Source organism: Chenopodium quinoa, unplaced genomic scaffold (assembly GCF_001683475.1).
Source record: "Chenopodium quinoa cultivar QQ74 unplaced genomic scaffold, ASM168347v1, whole genome shotgun sequence".
Lineage (NCBI taxonomy): Eukaryota > Viridiplantae > Streptophyta > Magnoliopsida > Caryophyllales > Amaranthaceae > Chenopodium > Chenopodium quinoa.
Genome location: NW_018745470.1, coordinates 1,177,060 through 1,200,351, shown reverse-complemented (window position 1 = coordinate 1,200,351; position 23,292 = coordinate 1,177,060). Strand labels below are relative to the sequence as shown.

Here is a 23,292-nt window from a genome sequence, read left to right as displayed (position 1 = left end):
AGATATCAAATCTTGTTCAATGTAGGAATTGAAGTGGTGGTGAGAAAGGTTGCATTGCATTGCGATTCTCCAATAAGGTCTAGAGGGAGTGGAGCAATAGTAGGTTTTTTTTTTTTTTTTTTTTTTTTTTTTTTTTTTTTTTGCTAAGAAGAAAAAGAAAAGGAAGAGTATTAAAGGAGTTGTTTTTTTTTTTTTTTTTTTTGGATGGAAGAGTTGCGTGAAGAAGTTAAAAGATAGTATATATAGAGAGAGATTAAGAAGTTGTTTAATGGGTGTTTTTCACGGTTTTTAAACACATGAACCATTGATTGTAAATATTCAAAAAAAAATAAAAATAAAGAAATTTCAAATTGGCTAGCGTATGCTTGCAACAAATGGAAGGGAAAAAAATATAGAGGTTCCTTGACCACCATTGAAGGCGAAATAGAAAAATTGTAATGGTGGTTTAGAACATAATGTTATGTTTCTCCATAATGGTTTTGGAGAGAATTTCGTATATGGTAACACTTGGTAGGTAAAATTCGGGATATCGAAAAAGCTTTATTTCTCCGTGTAAGGGGTTTGGAGAAAAATATATATATATATATATATGTCAATGGCATCTCTTGGTATATGAAATACGGGGTGCCAAAAGAGTTGAGCGAAAAGTGTGTTTTTGGTTTGAAGCTTTCCGAGAAGAAAGTTTGATATGGCCACCATCATTTGTCGGCATCAACAAAGGGTTTTGATAGTGTAACCATGGTAGTAGCGGAAGCAAGAAAATATGGATCAAAAGCTCATGATACCATGATAGAGTTATGAGAAAGAGAATGTTGGAAAGCTTAATTATATTGATGAATATACGCGAGTATATATAGTACAAGATTAGAACATTGAACATACCAAACTAAGACTAGATACAATATGTGACTAGGTACGTTAGCTAATTATAAGGGATATACTTTGACTATTAAAATTAAGGAGTAAATCAAGGGATTTACATATTCTAAACAATAACTAATAATGATAATGATGATATAATCATCTTTATCCTTTATAAAATTTTCACTATTTAAACTACAACCTCAAAGTTACAATTTTTTCTTAATTGAATTTGGTCCTTTATCAGTAGTTTTGGTGCCTTTGGAGTTGCTCTTCTAAACTCAACCTTTCAATGAATGAACAAATTTCATGTTTCCTCAAATTATTCCATTTTTTCTCCGATAATAACTAGAAAAAACAATAAACATTATCAACAAGCCTTTGCATCCTTTATATATAAGGCTTGTATTTTTGGTGAATTGAACTCTCTGTTAGTTTACACTCTCTCAATAAATTTAATAAAAAAAAAAAAAAAAAAAAAAAAAAAAAAAAAGCACCAAAAATCTAAAGCTCTCAAGTTTCACAGTGAAACAACAAGAAATAATCTTCCTTGATGTCTCTGTTTGCACTTGGCCTGTTGACAGTAATCATCATTAGCATCACAAATCTGCTGCTATATAAATGGTGGAACCCAAAACACAAACCCAATCTACCACCCGGTTCGATGGGATGGCCTCTTATTGGTGAAAGTTTACAATTTTTTAGCCCTGATTCTTCCTATGACATACCTCCTTTTGTCAAACAACGGATGATCAGGTACACATATCAACGCAAACACTAAACTTAATTATACTTTCTCCGTTCTAGTAATATTGCATCCTTTGCTAAATGACATACTCCCTCTGTATTTTATTACTAAACTATGTCATATTCAGGTATGGACCTATATTCAAAACCAGTATAGTGGGTAACCCACTTATAGTGTCTGCAGATCAAGAGCTGAACTACATTATATTCCAGCAAGAAGGTCGATCTTTCCAAAGTTGGTATCCAGACACATTTAATGAAATTTTCGGACGCCAAAATATTGGTTCCCTTGATGGATTTATGTACAAATATCTGAAAAACATGGTGCTGAGTCTGTTTGGTACAGAAAGTTTAAAGAATATGATATCTGAAGTCGAAGTTGCAGTACTTAAACATATGCATCAGAGGTGCAGAATGGACTCAGTTGAACTCAAAGATGCAACTGCGAGGGTAATTAATTAATTAAGTTGTGATATTATAACCAAGCAAGCTTAGTGTAGTTGGTTCGGGATTCTTGTTAAGATAAGATAGTATATCTTAGGGAATATATTTGTTATATCATTGTGATTATCTTGTGTTATCTTTAGGTAGGATAATATTTCCTAAGATAAGATTAATTAGATTCCTATGATAATTAGGTCTCTAATATATGTGTATAAATATTTGATTGTGGATGAATGAGAAGAGAGAGATTTGGAGATTATCTTGACATGGTATCAGAGCGGGTTAGATTTTGGGAGTGTTCACAAAATTTTCCCCCCTGCCGGTGTGTTAGAATATTAAACCCACCGGTGGGAAGAACTATTATCCAACAATAACATCCCCGTGCTTGCAGACATTTTTACTAGTAAGAGTAGACGGTGTGTGTTTTTAGGATACCCGTTTGGTAAGAAAGGATGGAGAGTGCTAGATTTAGACATCGAAGAAATATTCATCACTCGTGATGTGAGATTTTTTGAGACTACTTTCCCGTTTGATGAGGCATCCAAGACAGCCTTGACAGAGGACCTGAGTATATGGGGATTGAGTGAGGTTATTGGGGGCGAAGATGAGGAGTGGGATGCTTTGCAACCCCACATCGAGGCTGTCCCTGACCACCACGCTGAGGACCAGGTGGATGCTGGGTGCCGAGCTGAACAGCAGCAACCCCCTGACCACGGTGCTGGGCGCCGAGAAGAACAGCAGCAGCAGCGCACTTCCCAGCCTGACGCATCAGTGTTAGAGGATGCAGGGGGGAGTGCTGCAACTCAGCAGACCAGGTGTGAGAATGAGGGAGAAGCATATGGGTTCGGGAAAGGGAAAAGACCAAAAATCCCGAACACAAAATATCGAGATTTTGTGACGCATACTATACGGAAATACAGTTCATCATCACGCACATCATCTACATTATCATCTTCCTCAGGTACTCCGTATCCTCTCACATATTTTTTTGATTGTTCACGTTTTTCTGAGAAACATCAAAAGTATATTGCAGCTATAACGGCAGGGAATGAGCCTAGATCTTTCAAAGAGGCAATGAAACATGAAGGTTGGCGAGATGCAATGGCTGCAGAGATAAAAGCTTTAGAAGAACAAGGTACTTGGGTACTTCAGAAACTTCCCCCAGGGAAGAAAGCCTTGGGAAGTAAGTGGGTGTATACAGAAAAACGTGATGAGCACGGGAACTTGTTGAGATTGAAAGCACGATTAGTAATATTAGACAATCATCAGGTGGAAGGCCTTGATTACAATGAGACATTTGCGCCAGTTGCAAAGATGACTACAGTTCGGACATTCCTCGCGGTAGCAGCAGTGAAGAATTGGGAAGTACATCAGATGGATGTGCACAATGCATTTTTACATGGAGACTTGGAGGAGGAAATTTACATGAAAATTCCTCCAGGTTTCAATAAAAATAACTCTGATTATGTGTGCAGGATGAAGAAATCATTGTATGGTTTGAAACAAGCTCCCAGATGTTGGTTTGCAAAATTAACTGCAGCCTTGAAGAAATATGGATTTAAACAATCCTACTCGGATTATTCTTTGTTCACATTGACCAAAGGAACATTGCAGTTGAATGTGTTGATATATGTTGATGATTTGATTGTTGCAGGGAACAATAAAGTAGCCTTATCAAAATTTAAGGCATACTTGGGAGATTGTTTTAAGATGAAGGACTTGGGAGTATTAAAATACTTCCTAGGGCTCGAGGTTGCAAGAAGTAAGCAGGGAATTTATATTTGTCAACGAAAATATTCGTTGGATATTATTTCTGAAACTGGATTATTGGGAGCTAAGCCTGCAGATTTCCCGATGGAACAAAATCATAAATTAGCTCTTGCGGAAGGCAGAGTATTGGAGGACGTGGAGAAATATAGACGACTTGTCGACCGTCTAATTTATTTATGTGTAACTAGGCCGGATCTTGCATATTCTGTTCATATTTTATCACAGTTTATGCAGAATCCGAAGGAAGCACATTGGGAGGCCGCACTTAGAGTGGTGCGTTATTTGAAGAAACACCCAGGGCAAGGAATACTTCTTCGCTCGGATAGTGAATTGCAACTTGAGGGTTGGTGTGACTCTGATTGGGCTAGTTGCCCATTGTCTAGGAGGTCTTTGACAGGTTGGTTTGTGTTGCTTGGTTTTTCCCCAGTATCTTGGAGGACCAAGAAACAACCCACGGTTGCTACATCATCTGCAGATGCGGAATACAGGTCAATGGCGGCTGCAACATGTGAATTAAAGTGGTTGAAACAACTACTAAGAGCTTTGGGTGTACAACATCCGTAGGGCATGAAGTTATTTTGTGATAGCCAGTCAGCTTTGTACATTGCTAAAAATTCGGTATTTCATGAAAGAACGAAACATATTGAAATTGATTTGCATTTTGTTAGAGATGCGATTCAGGAGGGAATTATTTCACCTTCGTATGTTCCCACGAAGGAGCAACTTGCAGACATTTTTACCAAAGCCTTGGGGAAGGCTCAGTTTGAGACGTTACTTTCCAAGTTGGGCATTCGAGATCTACATGCTCCAACATGAGGGGGGATGTTAAGATAAGATAGTATATCTTAGGGAATATATTTGTTATATCATTGTGATTATCTTGTGTTATCTTTAGGTAGGATAATATTTCCTAAGATAAGATTAATTAGATTCCTATGATAATTAGGTCTCTAATATATTTGTATAAATATTTGATTGTGGATGAATGAGAAGAGAGAGATTTGGAGATTATCTTGACAATTCTCTTTGTAACCTTGAGGTCACAAGCTAGGTTGAATCATCCCAACTACAGTACTCGGGGGGTGAGGATCTTGTAACATTCCTCGCTCCTCACTTCCAAGTCTCTACACTGGCACGTGAATACTGAACCAAATATATCCTAAACTTAGGAGGAGAATATTCTATAGATATTCTTTATCAGTTTAAGTTTGTGTTTTTATATTATGTATGCAGATGATATTTAATCTGACAGCGGAGAAGCTAATCAATCATGATCCCGAAAGCTCTTCAGAGGATTTAAGGGAGAACTTTGTCGATTTTATGCAGGGATTGTATCCTTTCCCATAAACATTCCTGGCACAGCATACCACAAGTTCTTACAAGTAATTTTACATTTCACAAAATGTCTTTCATATAAATCTTCCAACTAATTAAAGAAATAATTAATATTTACAAACTTTAAAATAAACTTACATGTTTATATTATAGGGAAGAAAAAAGGCAATGAAAATGTTGAAAAAATTACTTCAAGAAAGAAGGATGAACCCAAGAAAACAGAATAAGGACTTCTTTGATTTTGTCCTAGAGGAATTATCTAAGAAAATGTCTTTCAATGACTTTTACTTTTAAGGTTTGTTAAGGCCTCTTAATTTTATTTGAAACATGCTTTAATTTCCATGAAAGCCTAATAAAACATACTTTATATTAGATTGGCTGAATTTTATGTTTTATTTGCAGTTCATCAATGAAACAGTAAGGCATGGAAACATAGTACCGGGAATTTTCAGAAAAGCTCTAAAAGATGTGAGCTTCAAGGGTATGTTTCTGAAATGTTTTGTAATTGTTCAATTAAATTTTGTGACATTGATTATAAGTCAGTAATTAATTTGCATGACTAATATGTAAATTCGCCCTAAAACACTAGAAATAATAGGTCACACGTTCAAATCTACCAACCTTCATTAGTAATTAGATAAATGTACTAATACAGGCTAATCGAAATACCCTGTTACATAACTTAGGCTGTACAATCCCGGCGGGTTGGGCTGTGATGGTTTGTCCCCCAGCAGTACACTTAAATCCTGATATTTACGAAAAACCCCTCGATTTCAATCCATGGAGATGGGAGGTACGTACCATACATGTACCAATTTCTTACTGTCATTTATTAGAAAGCTAATAACAATATTAATAAAGCATCAACTATATTGGCATAAAGGGAGGAGAAATAAATGGAGCATCTAAACATTTCATGGCTTTTGGAGGAGGTATGAGATTTTGTATCGGCGCAGATTTTAGCAAGGTGCAAATGGCCGTGTTTCTACACTACTTAGTTACCAACTGCAGGTAAAGGCAAACTTATACTTGTATATATAAATTACTCGTCTCTATAAGTTTTAAGGTAGCCGACTCCACTTATGGGATTAAGGCTTTGATTGATTGAATAATTTATAAGTTTTAAGGTCCATAACGCGTTTGTAATTTCAGATGGCAACAAATAAAAGGAGGGAACATACTTCGGACTCCAGGCTTACAGTTTCCTGATGGATTTCATGTTCGTTTTTCTGCAATATGAATTTAGAAGTGCAATATGAATTTAGTATAGAGTATATGTGCTACATATTGTTTCTTATAAAATCAGTTAGTCATCTGATTTTATGTAATTACAATAGGATTGTGTTTAAATTGAATTGTTAATATATAAAATAAAGTATGTCTTCAATTCATTGACCTTGGCTAAAATTAACAAAATAACAAAAATCACCTTAATTAATATCCATGACGTATATACTCTGTATCAGTTCTTTATAATTTTTATTGATAAATTATTTTTTTATGTTTTTGATCTTTTAAGATTGCCATCCTTGAATAAATTATTTGAAATGTTGGTTCTATGATTACAGATTTGTTTTTTTTTTCTTTAATGTTTATGAATAGAACATAAAACTTTTAAGTTTTAAGAGCATTCAAAATCATTGTCCCTTTACATACATCAATCCTATGTAAAATAGAAAAAGTTACATTTGGTCCATATATTTTAACGGAAATAATCTGAGTTACTTATTAGATCAATGGCATAGTAGACAAAATGTCGGCAGGGCGAACCATTAAGTGACTTCCTCTAGCTATTCAATTTTACTTGCAAAAAACGTGAATAAAATCATGTCATGTTTTCCAGAAAACTATACTATATCACCAACAAATAACCCCACTAACAATTAAATCAAATAATATAAAGAACAGCAAATTACAGATAAGCTAGGAAAAATCTTCAAAATATATCAGCAACCAAGTATATATGATATTTCTTGCTATGTGGTTGTTAATGCACATTTTTGTTAAAGACTGAAAAAAACTATTGACAACCAAAATCTAAATTCAGAGTTTCAGACAACTAACCAAATAGAAATAAGCTCTGAATGGAGTTTCACAACCCCATCAAGTTCTCGGTTGAAGCCGCCACAGGCGTGCTTGCGTTCATACTAGTCCTTTACTGTCTAGTAAGATGGAAATGCAACGATAACAATACCAAATTTGATCCACCTGAACCATCAGGTTCATGGCCTATTATTGGCCATTTACTACTTTTAGGAAAACTTCCTCATGTAACCTTGGGAAAGTTAGCTGACAAATATGGTCCAATCTTTATGATCAAGCTCGGTTTCACACGAGCCTTGGTTGTGAGTTCAGCAGAGACGGCTAAAGAGTGCTTAGGTACGAATGACAAAGTATTCTTAAGCCGGCCTCAGAAGATCTTTGTTGAACTCATGAGTTACAAATCGGCTATATGGGGTATGAGCCCATATGGCCAGTACTGGCGTGAGATGCGTAAGATCACCACCATCGAGATCTAATCCAATCATCGGATTGAGATGTTCAAAGATGTCAGAATATCTGTAATACAATCAGCCTTAAAAGTCCTCTTCGATGATTGTAGGATCAAGGGAAGTTCGTTAGTTGAAATGAATCTATGGTTGAACGACATAAGCTTGAACATTATGGTAAGACTGATTTCGGGGAAGTTGTTGAAGGAATTCTACCAAGCTGAGAAATGCAATGAGTGTAGTCAGGCATTCAGGGATTTCTTCGAATTGGCGGGTGCATTTGTTCCTGCTGATGCACTTCCCTTTCTAAGAAGGTTTGATATCGGAGGGTACCAAAAAAAAATGAACAAGGTTGCAAAAGAGATTGATCAAGTAGCACAAATGTGGTTGGAGGATCATAAGACAAGGATCTCTAATGTGGCTAAAGAAAAGGATTTTATAGATGTGATGCTTGGAATTTCCGAGACTCAACAGGAAAAGCTCTCCGAATATGATGAAGATACCATCATTAAAGCTGCTTCCATGGTAACAACTTTTTCATTCATATTCATATGATTAATTAGTTAATAAATTAAAATTTGATGTTTTTGCGAAACAGAGTAAGAACATAATTTGTTTTTGTTTGACTGATTAGACATTGATTTTAGCGGGATCAGACTCGACATCAGTAACACTAACATGGGCACTGTCATTGCTACTCAACAATAAAGACGTCCTGAGGAAAACTCAAGCAGAACTAGACAATGTGGTGGGTAAAGAAAGACAAGTCGACGAATCAGACCTCAAGAATTTAGTCTACTTACAAGCAGTCCTCAAAGAGACAATGCGACTTTACCAGGGGCGGAGCCATGTAGGAACAAGGGGGGACGGTTGTCCCCCCATTTTTCCAAAAAAAAATTTAATTTATGTTAGCTTAAATAAATGCTGTAAATAAGAATAAATACCTTACATGTATACCTTATATAACAAAGACAACATTTGGTCTGGTGGTTGATGGGCTTGAGTAAAGCTTGTATTTCTCTTTGATCCTAGGTTCGATTCTTTACCCGATCATTTTTTTTGTTTCTTTTTGCTATTTTTGGACTTTATTTTTATTTCATTTTATAGTTTATACAAAGTGCTCCTATTTAACTTCTTTTTCTTGTTTTTGGATTTTGCCATTTTTTTTTACTGGTTTTTAAATTTCATTATATAGTATGTAATTTATATATACAAAGTATTATAAGTCTTCAAACCTCTAATTACTCTCATTTAACTGTTTAATCAAGTATCGCCTTGTTGATAGTGATTACTAATGTGTTATTAAACTATTTGTAATGAACACATGTCTCCGTATTTTTTTATCTCTCTAATTATGTGTGCCTAAATTCTATTTTTTTTTTAGCTTGTTTGGAACTAAGTTTCCAATTTTATTTTTAGTCAAAGAAAGTTTATTTATTTATTATTTTTTTTTTTTTAAAATGTAACCCAAATCCCTTTACATCTACTATCAATTTGTGTAAATGCTTATCATTTGATAAATCATATTTATCGATTATTAAGGATTACATACCTTAAAATTGGGGTTTACCAGCATAAAAAAAAATTTGGTTAATAAATTTCTTAATATGCAATTAATTTTTTAACAACTCCTCTTTCACCATATAAGAATAATTGTCATATCTCATAAGCGATTTCAAATATATATTAAACAATTTATGTGATCAATTTCTTTTTTCTTATAATTATTGTCGATTATTAAACATCTAAAAATTGTCCCCCCGGATTACAAATCCTGGCTCCGCCACTGGACTTTACCCTGCAGGGTTGCTTTCAGTCCCAAGAGGAGCCATCACAGACTGCACCGTGAACGGTTACCACGTGCCAGCAAGTACTCATCCCTTCGTTAATCTTTACAAAATTCACAGAGACCCTCGAGTGTGGGAACATCCTCTACACTTTGAGCCTGAAAGATTTCTAACGACTTTCAAGGATTTTGATGTTAGAGGCCAAAGTTATGAATATTTGCCTTTTGGAAGTGGTAGGAGGATGTGTCCTGGTATATCCTTTGCTCTTCAGGTAATGCAATTTACGCTTGCTAGTTTACTCCATGGATTTGAGATCGCGACTTCATCAGATGAACCTGTCGACATGACTGAGCGTTTTGGACTAACCAATGTGAAAGCCACACCACTTGAGGTTGTCCTCACACATCGCCTTCCTCACAACCTTTACTAGTACGTAGTGATACTAATGCTACTATGCTTGCCATTTTATCTTCATTTATGTACCACCAATAATCCTGAAAAACAGTGATTTATAATTAAGTTATTTTAGATTGGTTATAAATGAACTTTTACGAACCATTCTAGATGATAAGCCAGGAAAGTGGTGTTATGTGCCTTCAAGATCAAAGGCTTAGCATCAATTGCCGTATTGCAAATTTAGACTTGCTGTGAAACTAGTTTGTGCATAGATTATAATTAATCTTAAGGAAGTAGTGTCCTTCGAATAAGTATAATATTCCAATAGATCAAAGGAAGTAATGCATTACTTTAGCCTTTAATATCTTCTATTATACTTTTGTAAAAATTATAAAAATTTGTTATTTGAAAAGAAGATTTCGAGACGACTCTAACTAGATTTTCTCATGACTATGTTTTTTCAAATGGATAAATCTCAAATGATGGTCAAAGAACATTAAGTGAATAGTGTAAAAATCTTAATGGTGCAATAAAATAAAAACGGATGAAGTATGATATATGTCATATAATGAATAAAAAAAATTAGTCACTTATTAAAATCGTGATAATTTTGAAAACTAACAACAGACTAATGAAAACACCTTTTTCTTATTTCCTGTTTTTTATTTTTTGTTTTTAAAAAACTAAAAACTGAAAAAAAAAAAAAAAAAATGTCAAACAAGTCCTTAGCTTCCCTATGTAAATTTTGCATTTGAATATACTTTATTAGTCTCTCTCTCCCCCCTTTTTTACATACCTCATATAAATTTAACTTTTCAATTTACTTTTAATACTTCTTATTTAAGTTTCTTAATTGACGTGAAATTTCACCATAATGGATTATCAAAAAGGAACGAAGGGAGTAAATTCTAATATTTCTTTCAATGTTGTAACAATCCAGTGGCGATTCCAGAAATTGTTCGTTATGGGTTCGAAGTCACTAAACACATGTACAAATATATTATATATAGTAGTAAAATCTAATACAGTAGCATAATCTAACATACAAACCAAAAATACGGGTGTGCACATGTTAAGAAAAAAAATACAATTTAAGAAAAATTATAATTTGAAGCCAACGACGATCATGGAAGTTCTTTAAACAAAAATTATAAACTTATGGACTAAAAGTTATAAATTTTTAAAATAGATTAGAGAGAGAGAGGCAGGAGATGTTAGGAATGGATTCTATTAGAATGTTGTCAAATTTCAAAAGGTTAACATTGGGTAAATAGGTGATTGGGTATATTATGTAAGAAAAAAAAATAGAAACATTAAAGAAGAATAACCAAAAAAAAAAAGCTTGTCAGGATTCTAACTCGCGACCTGTGAGTTTAGTAAACAATGCTCCTACCGCTACGCTGCTGCAACAGATAACAAGTATTTTTGCGTTTTATTTTATTTAACTAATTGACTAGTTTTATTTATTTTAAAAACTAATTAGTTTTTCTCCAAATCTAGTATGGGTTCAGTTGAACCCACTGAACCCATACTGGAATCGCCACTGTAACAATCCTACGTGCTAATGAAACAACCCCTTTTGTAACTCGCCATTAATCTATTATAGCCTTTAAACACACACTGTACCTTCCTCCCCCACCCCACCCCCCCCCACCCAAAAAAAAAATAAATAAATAAAATAAAATACAAGTACATGTTACCTCCGTTTTTTATTAATTGACATGTTTTGACTTTAGCACTATTCACATATGTCCCTTTAACCATGCTTTGTGATTTATACATGATGAAAAAATATAGTCAATTGGGATCTTGTTAGATTCGTCATAATATATATTTTCAAAATATCAACTTTTTATAATTTTTGCTTATCGGTAATTAAAGATATTAATAATTAAATTTGTGCATTGACAAACGTCGCTAAGGAAACATGTCAACTAAAAAGAAACGGAGAAAGTACTTTATTTTACTGTAAATAAACTAGAGCTGTTCATGGACGGGTCAACCCGCTAAACCCGCCCAACCCGGCCCGCAAAATAAGCGGGCTTGGACAACCATTTTGAAAAAATTGTTAATTTGGGCGGGCTAGGCCCGGCCCATTAATATAAATGGGCGGACACGTACAAGACAATATGTACCGTGGGCTAGCCCGCCCGGCCCGTTTATTTAAAAAAGTAATAGTTTAATGATTTTTTAGTTAGTTGATTATTGTATGTAGTATATTTTAGAAAATAAATACAAAGTTACTATATTGGACTCTAACCTATTATTAGCTACAACTATTTATTTCAATTTTATATTTAATCATTATACTTGTATTAAATAAGTTCATTCTTTCCTTTTTTCACTAACATATGTCACAAGTTAAATATGTTTTTTTCTAGTATCATTAGTGATCAAGAAATTTTTAAGATAACTAAATCAAAATAATATTAACATATGTAAATGATAAAAAAAATAATTAGTGTTAAATATATGTAAAACAAATATTTTAGGCCCGTGAGCCCGCGGGCAAGCACGGCCCGTTAATAGAGCGGGCTTGGACAATTTATCAAGCCCGTATAAAAGGGCTCGGATTAGCTACAATTAGCCCGTTGGACAAAAAATGAAGTATAAGCCCGGCCCGTTTCCCGTCCAAGCGCGCAAACGATCACCTCTAAAAGAAACATAGTGCTATTATTGCATAATTTTGGACCAATATATGGTCATTCCCTTGATTAAAGGATGATTCTACCGTAGTCGTTGACTACGGACGACTATGGACGACTAAGGACAACTACGTTAAAAGATTAAATCTAAACCGTTTATTAGTTTTGTTGCTTAATCTTAGCCTTTGAATATTACATTTTTAAAAAATTATAAAATCTAATTTACACCTCATTTAAGTCATGACCACTCAGCGCCTAGTCAGTAAAATGTTGTTTGTTTTCTTACTTTTATAGGGTAATTTTTTTTCCAACTTATGATATTATAAAAAAATAATAAAATAGAAAATAAAAATCCAATTTAATATAAAATTGGTAAAAGTTCAAAATAAATTAAAAAAAAACACACACACACATTGACAAATTATTTATGAGAGAATAGCTTGAATTGTATTGATGATCTTGGCTAATATTTATAGCCTACATAAGATAACCTACACAATATAAACTCTATCATATAAACTTCCATAAATCTATCTTAAAATATCACTAAGATATATTATTATCCTAAATATAATATCATAAGATATATATGGAAAATATATCACAATAATATATTTTCCTATATTCCTCACACACATATGTACCCCGGCCATTTTAAAAGCTTCATCTCAATCATGATAGCTTCAACCTTATTCATTGGTGCACTTCATCTTCAACCTTAAACCTTCATTCAAAAGTCATCCTTAAATTACCTAAGTATATAATCCTCATAATTATTCTTCAATTTTAAGTTAATTAAACACGAAAACATAAATTAATTTCGGGGATTTTTTTTAATGAAAATTAACTTCAGCAATTTGTTAATCAATTTGATTATCTTTACAAACATTTTTTTCTTAAAAAATAATGTATTATATTTTAGGATTTCATGTTTCGTATTGATTGAATTGACTATTTTTATGTACTTGCCATTGTTGAATGTTAAAGCTCTCAAATTAGTATGCCATTGTTAAAGATGGAGCTTACAACTATTATAATCGTGAATTAAGGTAAGAACATAATTTTAGGTAACATATTAGAATATATATTCAATTTTATTATAAAATAAAAAATAAATAACTTTTTTGGAAGAGGCCTTATTTAGGGGAAGCAATCAAGCAATATATGACAAAATAAATTAATTTATTTTTCTCCTAAATTAACTCTTATTTATTTTGAGGCATTCGTATGACTTGTATAACATTCTGGAACTCATCATAGTTAAATTAAGATGCCTTTTTTCTGTTCAAAAAATTAAAAATAATTAAGTTGATTTTATTTTTTTTTGGTTATTATTATTTCAGATAAAAGAAGCAGTAATTTACTAATTTTGATGGAAACTACTCCGTAAAAAATAATCAATAATTGTAATTTTTCAAAATTTGCTTTATTCCTTTAATAAAAAAATGATTTATTTCTCCAGTCATAAAAAATAATGCACCATTGGAGATGTGGATATGCTCTTTATTTAAGGAAATTGAAGATACTCTTAGATATAATAAAAGTATACTCCTTATTTCCATAATAGCAACAATTTTTGTAATTATAACAGTGATAAATTTTTGTAAAAAAAAAAATTAAGGATAACAAGTAGGTTTTTGTATATACTAAAAAAAATTAAGGATAACAAGTAGGTTATCACTGTAGTGGTCAAACTTTTTAGTATATTCCAACTGTAGTATATTCCAACTGTAGTGGTCAAACTTTTTTTTTTAGTATATTCCAACTGTAGTGGTCAAACTTTTTTTTTATTAGTTAGCTATTATAACATTTTTTTTTTTTGACAAGATATTATAACAATATTAGATATATACAATAATTATAGAATATATGCAAATATATTCCAACAAAGTATCACAAGATTCACAACTGTAGGGAATATATTCAAGCGTTAACCTCTAGCTTGAACCCCACTGTGATCATACACTAAAGTACGGTGGCGTCCAAAAGGGAAGAAGATAGAGCAAAAGAGTCGCCAACAAGTTTTAGGAACTTGTAAACCGTTCAGGGTGAAGGTTACACCCCTTAACGATCCAAGAGATCGTCAACTCCATAAGGTCTAGAACCAAAAAAGGGTTCGGGGATGAAGGTACAAATCCAACCTAAAAGGGATTGAACCTGCCCTAATAATAGGCCTCTACTTTTTTCAGATCGTATTCATGTGCGCTTTCTAATTAACATGCAATCAATGGGATTAACCCTAAACCTGTTTATCTATGTTGGTTGAATATTAATGCACAAATAAACCTATTATTGGCGATCACTTGAATTATAATCAAATTAACCCTAAACAAGATTATTAATTATCTTATTAAGCGTGATTACAAGTACAAATTTCCTTTAATCATGCATAAAAGGCGTAATCAAGCAATAACAATAAATATCAAGCAACATAATAATAATAATCATAAAAATAATAATCATAATATTCATGTTAAAGCATAATATTAATAGCAAGATCCTAGGCATCATACTAATAAGATTAATAACAAACCCTAGCATGTCACTAAGCAATAAAAATCAAAGTTTTATCCCTAACATGATACTAACATGAATATTAGGAAAGAAAATAGGAAGCATCGTAGGAAACACAATTGTCATATTTGATATTAGAAAGTATAGTTGTTACCCTAAACATAATATTAGGAAGATCAAAACGCCCTAACATGACGCTAGGAATCATAATAACAACCTAGACATAATTTCTATATCATTATAACAATAAATCAATTAAAGCACTTAATTGGATGCCTCGTATCCCTTTCTAACAACAAAATACACACGTTAGTAACTTCAAGGAAAATAATAAACAACAATTAAATTAAATAATTATTAAAAGAGAGATTTGGAACCAAACCCTCGGAAATTAAAACCTTTCACGTCTAGGACGAAGGCAACTTCGAATTTGGCTAGGTGTTTCTAAATCTAATGAATGCAGGATTTTTATATTTGTGAGAAGGCTAGTTTAGAAAAGAGAGAGAGAGAGAAATCAAGAGAATCTTGATGAGAGTTGGTGAATTAGAAAAGAATAAGAATTTATGAGAATTGATAGAGAGAATTGATGATTGTGAATGAAAACTGGTTGTAGGTGAATATAATTGAAAACTAATTGTTGATGAAATCTGGTTAAAACTGATTGTAGGTGAATATAATTGAAAACTGATTGTTGATGAAACCTGGTTATCGAAAACGGAGTTTTTAATACGTTATTTATAGAGAAAATCAGCCAAAAAGATAAAATATCAAAACAGAGCATCTGGCGCACCAAAAACAGAGCTGGCGCCAATGCCAGCGCCAGGCCTAACTCCAAGCGCCAATGTTTGGCGTTAGGTGTTAGTTTTGTTTTTGGATTTATAATATAATGTGTTATAAATCCAAATCAAATTGGATTGATTGTTTTGTTAAAATAAGTTTTTAAAAAGAGAAAGAAGAGAAAATAAATTAAAACTATCCGCAACACTAAACTTTCCACACTTTCGCTTCATTCGGTTATGATTCGACGTGAAAGGTACTCATCACTGGGTTTGGTTTTGGGGAGACACAAATGGGTGTCTACAACAACTAACTACTCCGTAAAATAAAAGATATAATTTTATTTTTTTTTGGAAACATATACAAGTACAAGAATATTTGGTTATTCTAATACATCAAATATTAATAATCAATAATTATAAAAAAAAAAAGGTCCATATCAAAGTAGAAACAACATTAATAGGGAAGTTTTTAAGCCAATCTTTCCTACCCAATTCCCAATGCAACTCATGAGCAATAACTAAGGATGGCAATTCAATCCGGATCCGACCCTACTCCGCCCCGATCCGAGGCAAAAAATCCGCTCCGAGTTCGAGGAAAAATTAATCCGAGTTCGACTCCGATAAAATAATCCGAATCGGAGTCGGATCCTACAAAAAATCCGAGAAAAAAATCCGACACCGGCGGATCTCCGACTCCGAGATAATCCGACCCGTAATCCGACTCAGACTCTGACTTATATACAATTTTTTTTGGGATTTGTGTAATTGTGTACTCTAATTTATAATATATATATATATATATTTGAAGGGATATAATTAATTTATTGTAATACCTCTTTATTGTTACGAATCAACAGTATAAACACAATTTAGTTGCGTCACATTATATGATTCATCAATCATCAATCAATACTATATTTACTAAAAGACACACTAACAATGACACGTGTCATTTCCTGGTGTGTCCCTTATATTTTAATTTTTTTTTTTTTAAAAAAAAATCAATATTTAAAACTTTAAGTTTTTACTAATTCACAAAAACATAAACATAAACATATATCTTTAAAGTTATTAATTCAGCTTTATATCTATAAAGTCAATCACGTGCTTAATCAACATATACCAATCAATAGTTAATTCTTGATCAAAATTTTTAAATATTTACTAATTCATAGTAACACAAACTATTTATAATTATTAATTGTACTTTATATCTATAAAGTCAATCACTCCATCAATGGAATATAATGTTAATCGATTCATAGTTTAGTCTTGATCAAATGTTTAAACTTTTTTAATAATTCATAATAAGTCAATAGCACACTTAATCGGTCTAAATTCTAAACTTTTTACTAATTCACAGTTACACAAACATGGTTAAAGCTATTAATTCAGCTTTATATCTATAAGACTATAAAGTCAATCACGTGCTCAATCGACGGAGACCAATCAATAGTTAATTCTTGATCAAAAGTTTTAAACATTTACTAATTCATACTAACACAAACTATTTATAATTATTAATTGTACTTTATATCTATAAAGTCAATCACTTAGTCAATGGAATATAATGTTAATTGATTCATAGTTTAGTCTTGATCAAATGTTTTAAGTTTTTTAATAATTCATAGTAAGTCAATAGCACACTTAGTCGGTCTAAATTCTAAACTTTTTACTAATTCATAGTTACACAAACATAGTTAAAGCTATTAATTCACTATTATATTTATAAAGTCAATCACTCAATCAGCGAAGTATAATGTTAATCGATCTTTATTCCAAACAATTAACACCGCAGTAAATTACAATAACACAAACATTGTTAATCGGTCAAAAATATAAACTTTTTTTACTAATTCTATTTTATATCTATAAAGTCGATCACTCAATCAACGAAGCATAATGTTTATCGATCTATAGTTAATTAGGATAGTTTTCAACAATGTGGACTACCTTGATTCACGAGATCTATTCTTAAAACTTACATCTAAATCTCTAATGACTATTACTCCATACTTATAAGACCAATTATTATTATTATTATTATTATTATTATTGAATATTAGACAAATATGATATATAATGACAAAATAATTTAGTTACACAATTTTAAAATTATGTTCTTGTTACACAAATAACATAATTAATATTTGTAATGAATGTTGAAAAAAAAATTAATATTTGTAATGTGTAAAATTTAAGACATTCTTTTTTATGTAAAAGTTAGATTGAAATGAACAAATTATGTTTTTTTTTCAAATTAAAATACTAATTCTAATTTGTAGTCTACTGGTCTTTTGTCTAAAAACCCTAGACTCACATTCTCAATTTCTCACTCCTCACACTTTCAGTCTTTCACGCAGTCACTCCACAAAGCCTAGCCTCACCTCTCACAATATCATATCTCTTCACGGCGGCGCGTCTCCACATCAACCACCTACTCGTCGTCGCTCCCGAAGACTAATGCAACGCAGCACCGTCAACAAGTCAAGTATGTTTTCATTTTTTAATTTTTTTTTCTGAAACCGAATTATTTGCTCGATTATGTGTGTTGTTTGCTTGATTATTTGCTCGATTATGTGTGTTGTTTGCTTGATTATTTGCTCGATTATGTGTATTTTTGGCTCGATTATTCTGAAACCGAATAGTGTGCTCGATTTTTTTGATTTTTAATTTAATCTGCTCGATTTTTGGTTGTGTATTATGCTCGAATTTTTTTTGATTTTTTTTTTATTTTGCTCGATTTTTGGCTGTTTTTTTTCAGCTCGATTTTTTTTGATTTTTTTTTATTCTGCTTGAATTTTTGGTTGTGTATTCTGCTCTAATTTTGGATTGTGTACTCTGCTCGAATTTGTGTTGGGTTTTCTGCTTGATTTTTTTTTTATTCTGCTCGAATTTTGGGTTGTGTATTCTGCTCGAATGTTGGTTTGTGTGTTAAATTATTAGATATATTTTTGGTTGTGTGTGAAATTATTGATTTTTATCCCCAATTTAATTTTGCATTTTGGTATGGAAGAAGTTTCATCTACTCCTACTAATGGAAATGATGATGATGAGGGGTTTGTTGATCCATCCTCCTATGTAAAAGAACCTACCAATGTTACTAAAAAAACAATCAACAATGGTTAATGATGAATAAATGGCTCAAGATGATGAAGAAATTATAGGTGTTAATGGAAGGAAGCTAACTTCGGTTGTTTGGAAACACTTTGACCAAATTAAGGTGAATGGAGAAGACAAGGCAAAGTGCAAAGGTTGTAAGAAACTTTTTGTTGGTGGAGGAAAGAGTGGTACTATACATTTAAGGGATCACATAAAGAGATGTATGAAAATAAAAAACACTATGGATGTGAAACAACAACTTTTACAAGCTATGTCAAGTAAAAGTGGATCTCCTTCCTTAGGGATGGGAAAATTTAAGTTTAATGCTCAAGTGTCAAGATCCGAGTTGGTGAATATGATTATATTACATGAGTACCCACTTGCCATTGTTGAGCATGTTGGGTTTAGAAGATTTGTAAGTAGTTTGAACCCGGATTTCAAGGTAATCTCTAGGAACACCGTTAAAGCGGATATCCTACGAGATTAAAAGGAAGAAAGATCAAAGCTAATGAGGTTGTTTGCGGAGAATGATTCAAGGATTGCTATTACCACCGATATATGGAGTAGTAGCAATCAAAGGAAAAGATATATGGCGGTGACGGCACATTACATTGATGATGATTAGGTTTTGCGTGAACTTATCATTAGGTAATTTAAAAGCTTTATACTTTTGTTTGAACTTACATTTAATTGAATATATAACTAATATGTATGTAACTTGATTGTGTTTGATAGGTTTTTGTATGTGCCATGCCCACACAACAAGGAATCAATTAGAAAGGCATTGGTAGAATGTTTGAAGAGTTTTAATATAGATGAAAAGGTATCCACCATTACACTTGACAATTGTACAACTAATGATGCCGTAGTAGATGTTTTGCGTGAAAAACTTAACTCTAGCAAGGTTATTATGGGTGGTTCTTATTTTCATATGCGTTGTTGTGCACATATATTGAACTTGATTGTGGGTGATGGGTTGGAAATGATTAGTGGTGCAATTGAGAAAGTTCGTAGTATTGTTGCCTTTTGTGTATCAATACCAAAAAGATATGAGAAGTTTGAGGATGCTTGTAATTATTGTAGAATTCCTATCACTAAGAAATTGACTTTAGACTGTAAGACAAGATGGAATTCATGTTATGATATGTTGCAAATAGCCCTTATGTATAAATATGCATTTACTAGGTTGGATTCAAAGGTGAGTAAAAGTGGAAGGGATAAATTTAAACTACCTAGTAAAGAAGATTGGAAAATGGCTAGTGAGATATGTGAAAGGTTAGCACTATTTAAAAGGGCAACGGAGGCTTTTTCGGGAAGAAAATATCCAACGGCCAATTTGTACTTTGAAAAAGTGTGTGAAATTCTACTTGCTTTGAGAAAATGGGTTTGTTGTGGGAATAAGGTGATTGAATCTATGGCTTCAAAAATGATTGTTAAATTTGATAAATATTGGAATGTGATTAATGTGATGTTGTCGGTTGCTTCGGTTTTGGACGATCCTAGAAGAAAATTGGATATTGTGACTTTTTATTATAGACTTATGTATGGTGATTGTTTTGAGATGGAATGTGATAGGGTGAAAAGATTGTTGGTTGATTTAGTTCATGATTATGAGATGGATGCAAGTTATGATGACACTCCTTTTGGTGTAACTTCCTCCTTTGTCAATGTGAATGGTAAGAGGCCCATGGATGAATTTGATGACATTGAGGGGTTGTGGGCAAGACATGTTTCGCAACAACCTCCTAAGAGGACTAGAAAATGTGAGGTGGAAACTTACTTGTTAGAGGAGAGACTTGTAGTTGATGAGAGTAAGTTTACTCTTTTGGCTTGGTGGAATGCGGAGTCACATAGGTTTCCCACCCTTGCTAAGATTGCTAGAGATATTCTTGCAATACCCATTTCTACCGTTGCTTCCGAGAGCTCATTTAGCACAAGTGGGAGGGTCATTGGACCCCATCGTAGTAGACTTCTCCCTGAAACCGTTGAGGCTATGATGTGTCTTCAAAGTTGGAGGCGTTCACTATTGAAAGGTATTTCAATATTATTTCATTTATTAAAGTTTTTTTGGTTATTTTATAATACTAAGGTATCTTTTTATATGATTTTTAGATACTATAAAGATTGAGCTAGAATTAGCTTTAATTTATGAAGATGAAGATGTGGAAGTTGATGAGGAATAATGAACAAAGGTGAATTTTATATGTTTGTAATTGGTTAATTAATTAAAAATAATATATTATGTCATTATGTTACTAACTCTTTTTTTTTAATTTCTTTTTTATCTTGGTTAGTTTCACAGGGAACTTGAAGATAAAGAATTGAAGTTTTAAAGAGTTGCATGGACGAGCCATGGAGGAATGAACTTGGTTGTTTTGTATTGCACTTGTAATTTATTATGAATTTTTATGATATTATTGTTCTGATGTAGACAATTTCACAAGTACTTTGTAATATTTGCTTTGTTGTACTTTGAATTTTCATTATTGTTGTTTTTTAGTGGAATTTGGAAATTGTTGATTTAGTATAATTTTTTTTTTTTTTAAAAAAAAAGAAAACCTGAAAAAATAAAAAAAAAATAAAAAATCGGAGTCGGAGACGGAGGTCGGATTTTAAAGTCGAGTCGGATTCGGAGTCGGATGTCGGAGTCGGAGTCGAATTTAACCTCCGCTCGGGTCGGAGTCGGATTTTGCATAATCCGCTCCGAATCCGACCCGTTGCCATCCTTACCAATAACATGATCCCCCTGATTACTCTCACATTCTCACGCCTAACCCAAACCCATGAAACATTATTGAAAGTGTTGGCAAGCTGAAAAATATCCTCCAGAATTCAATTTTCAAAGAGCTATTTAAAAAAAAACATTGATTCTAAGATATAGATTTATATTTTGGTTACCTTCAAAAAAAAAAATCATAGCAAGTTAAATTAGATAATATATTTCTCTCCGTCCCTAAATTACATTCCTACTTCTAGCATTTATTCCTCACACAATAGAGAGAAGTAGAAATATAATTTAGGAACGGAGGGAGTATAAGACTATAAGTCACACACATATTTTTAGCGTGAGAAAAATTTCTTAGTAGTTTGTATGGTATAAAACAAGACTGGGTACGCCCATTGCATAGGTACATTCTTGTTTTAACTATGATTATGATTGAGATTACTTTAATTATAATTCGAACTTGTATTTAACTTTTTTTTTTTTTACAATAACTTGTATTTAACTTGAAGTTTAGTTATAGCAACATTCTCTGGCGTGTTCTTTTCAGCTTATTTTCAGTTCAGTTTAGTTTAGTTTAGCTTCAATAAGTTCAGTTCAGTTCAGTTCAGTTCTTATCTTAATTTTCTTCTCTCATAAAATATTCAGCTCAGTTCAGCTCCAATAAATTCAGCTCAGCTCAGTTCAGTCAATCAAAATATGCCCTAAGTAGTCCTAAAATTAAAAGATAATATACTTGAAGTCAGTGGTGGACCAAAAAAAAATATTTAATTGGGTCAAAATGTATTTGATAAATTTTAATAGGGTCATTTGATAAATATAAAAGCAATTTTTATTGGAAAAATAAATAAATTTATATGATTTCTATTTTTTCATGTTGAAGTGAGGCCATGTTAAACAGGGGTCAAAATTGTTGTGCATCCACCATTGATTTAAGAAAAAATTGAAACTCACTAACTAGTAGCATTTTGTAATAAGTTCAGATAAGTTTTGTTCACCTTATTTTTACTTTTTTCAAGTGTAATAATTTTAGATAGCCTATATAAAACTACATTTAACAATACTAATGTTTATAAACGACTTTCCATCTTCTATTTAAAAGTAAAAATCGAGACCTAGTTTCCACTTATTACTTCATTTTATATGAACAGTACGTAAATGAGAAGATTAAAAAAAATACTGAATTGGGACTCCCTAAATTGATTGTAACAACCTTAAAATATACTCCGTATTTTATTGGGATTAAGGACTATATAATAGTTAAATGGGAATGCCCAATTTGATTTTAAAAACTATCAACTTTTCTTTATTGAGAGTCTATAATACTTAATTAGGACTGTCTAATTTAATTGTAATAATCTTCAAATTTTTCTTTATTGAGACTCTCTAATATTCTAATTGGGATTGCCTAATTTAATAGTAATAACCTTTAAGTTTTCCTTATTGAGACTCTATATTATATAATTAGGATTGTCTAGTTTGATTGTAATAACCTTTTAACGTTTCTTTATTGAGACTATGTAATATTTTAATTGGGACTGCCTAATTTGATTGTAATAACCTTCTAGTTTTCTTTATTGAGACTCCATAATACTTAATTGGGACTGCCTAATGTGATTGTAACAACTTTCAACGTTTCTTTATTAAGACTCTATAATATTTAGTTGGGACCATCTAATTTAATTGTAATAACCTTTAAGT

General features: G+C 32.2%; 2 pseudogenes; both read left to right on the top strand.

The window, feature by feature from the left end:
• Positions 1–896: 896 nt before the first annotated feature.
• LOC110715142 lies at positions 897–6,432 on the top strand (annotated as a pseudogene).
• Positions 6,433–6,890: 458 nt separating this feature from the next.
• On the top strand, positions 6,891–9,863 carry LOC110715141 (annotated as a pseudogene).
• The last annotated feature ends 13,429 nt before the right edge of the window (positions 9,864–23,292 follow it).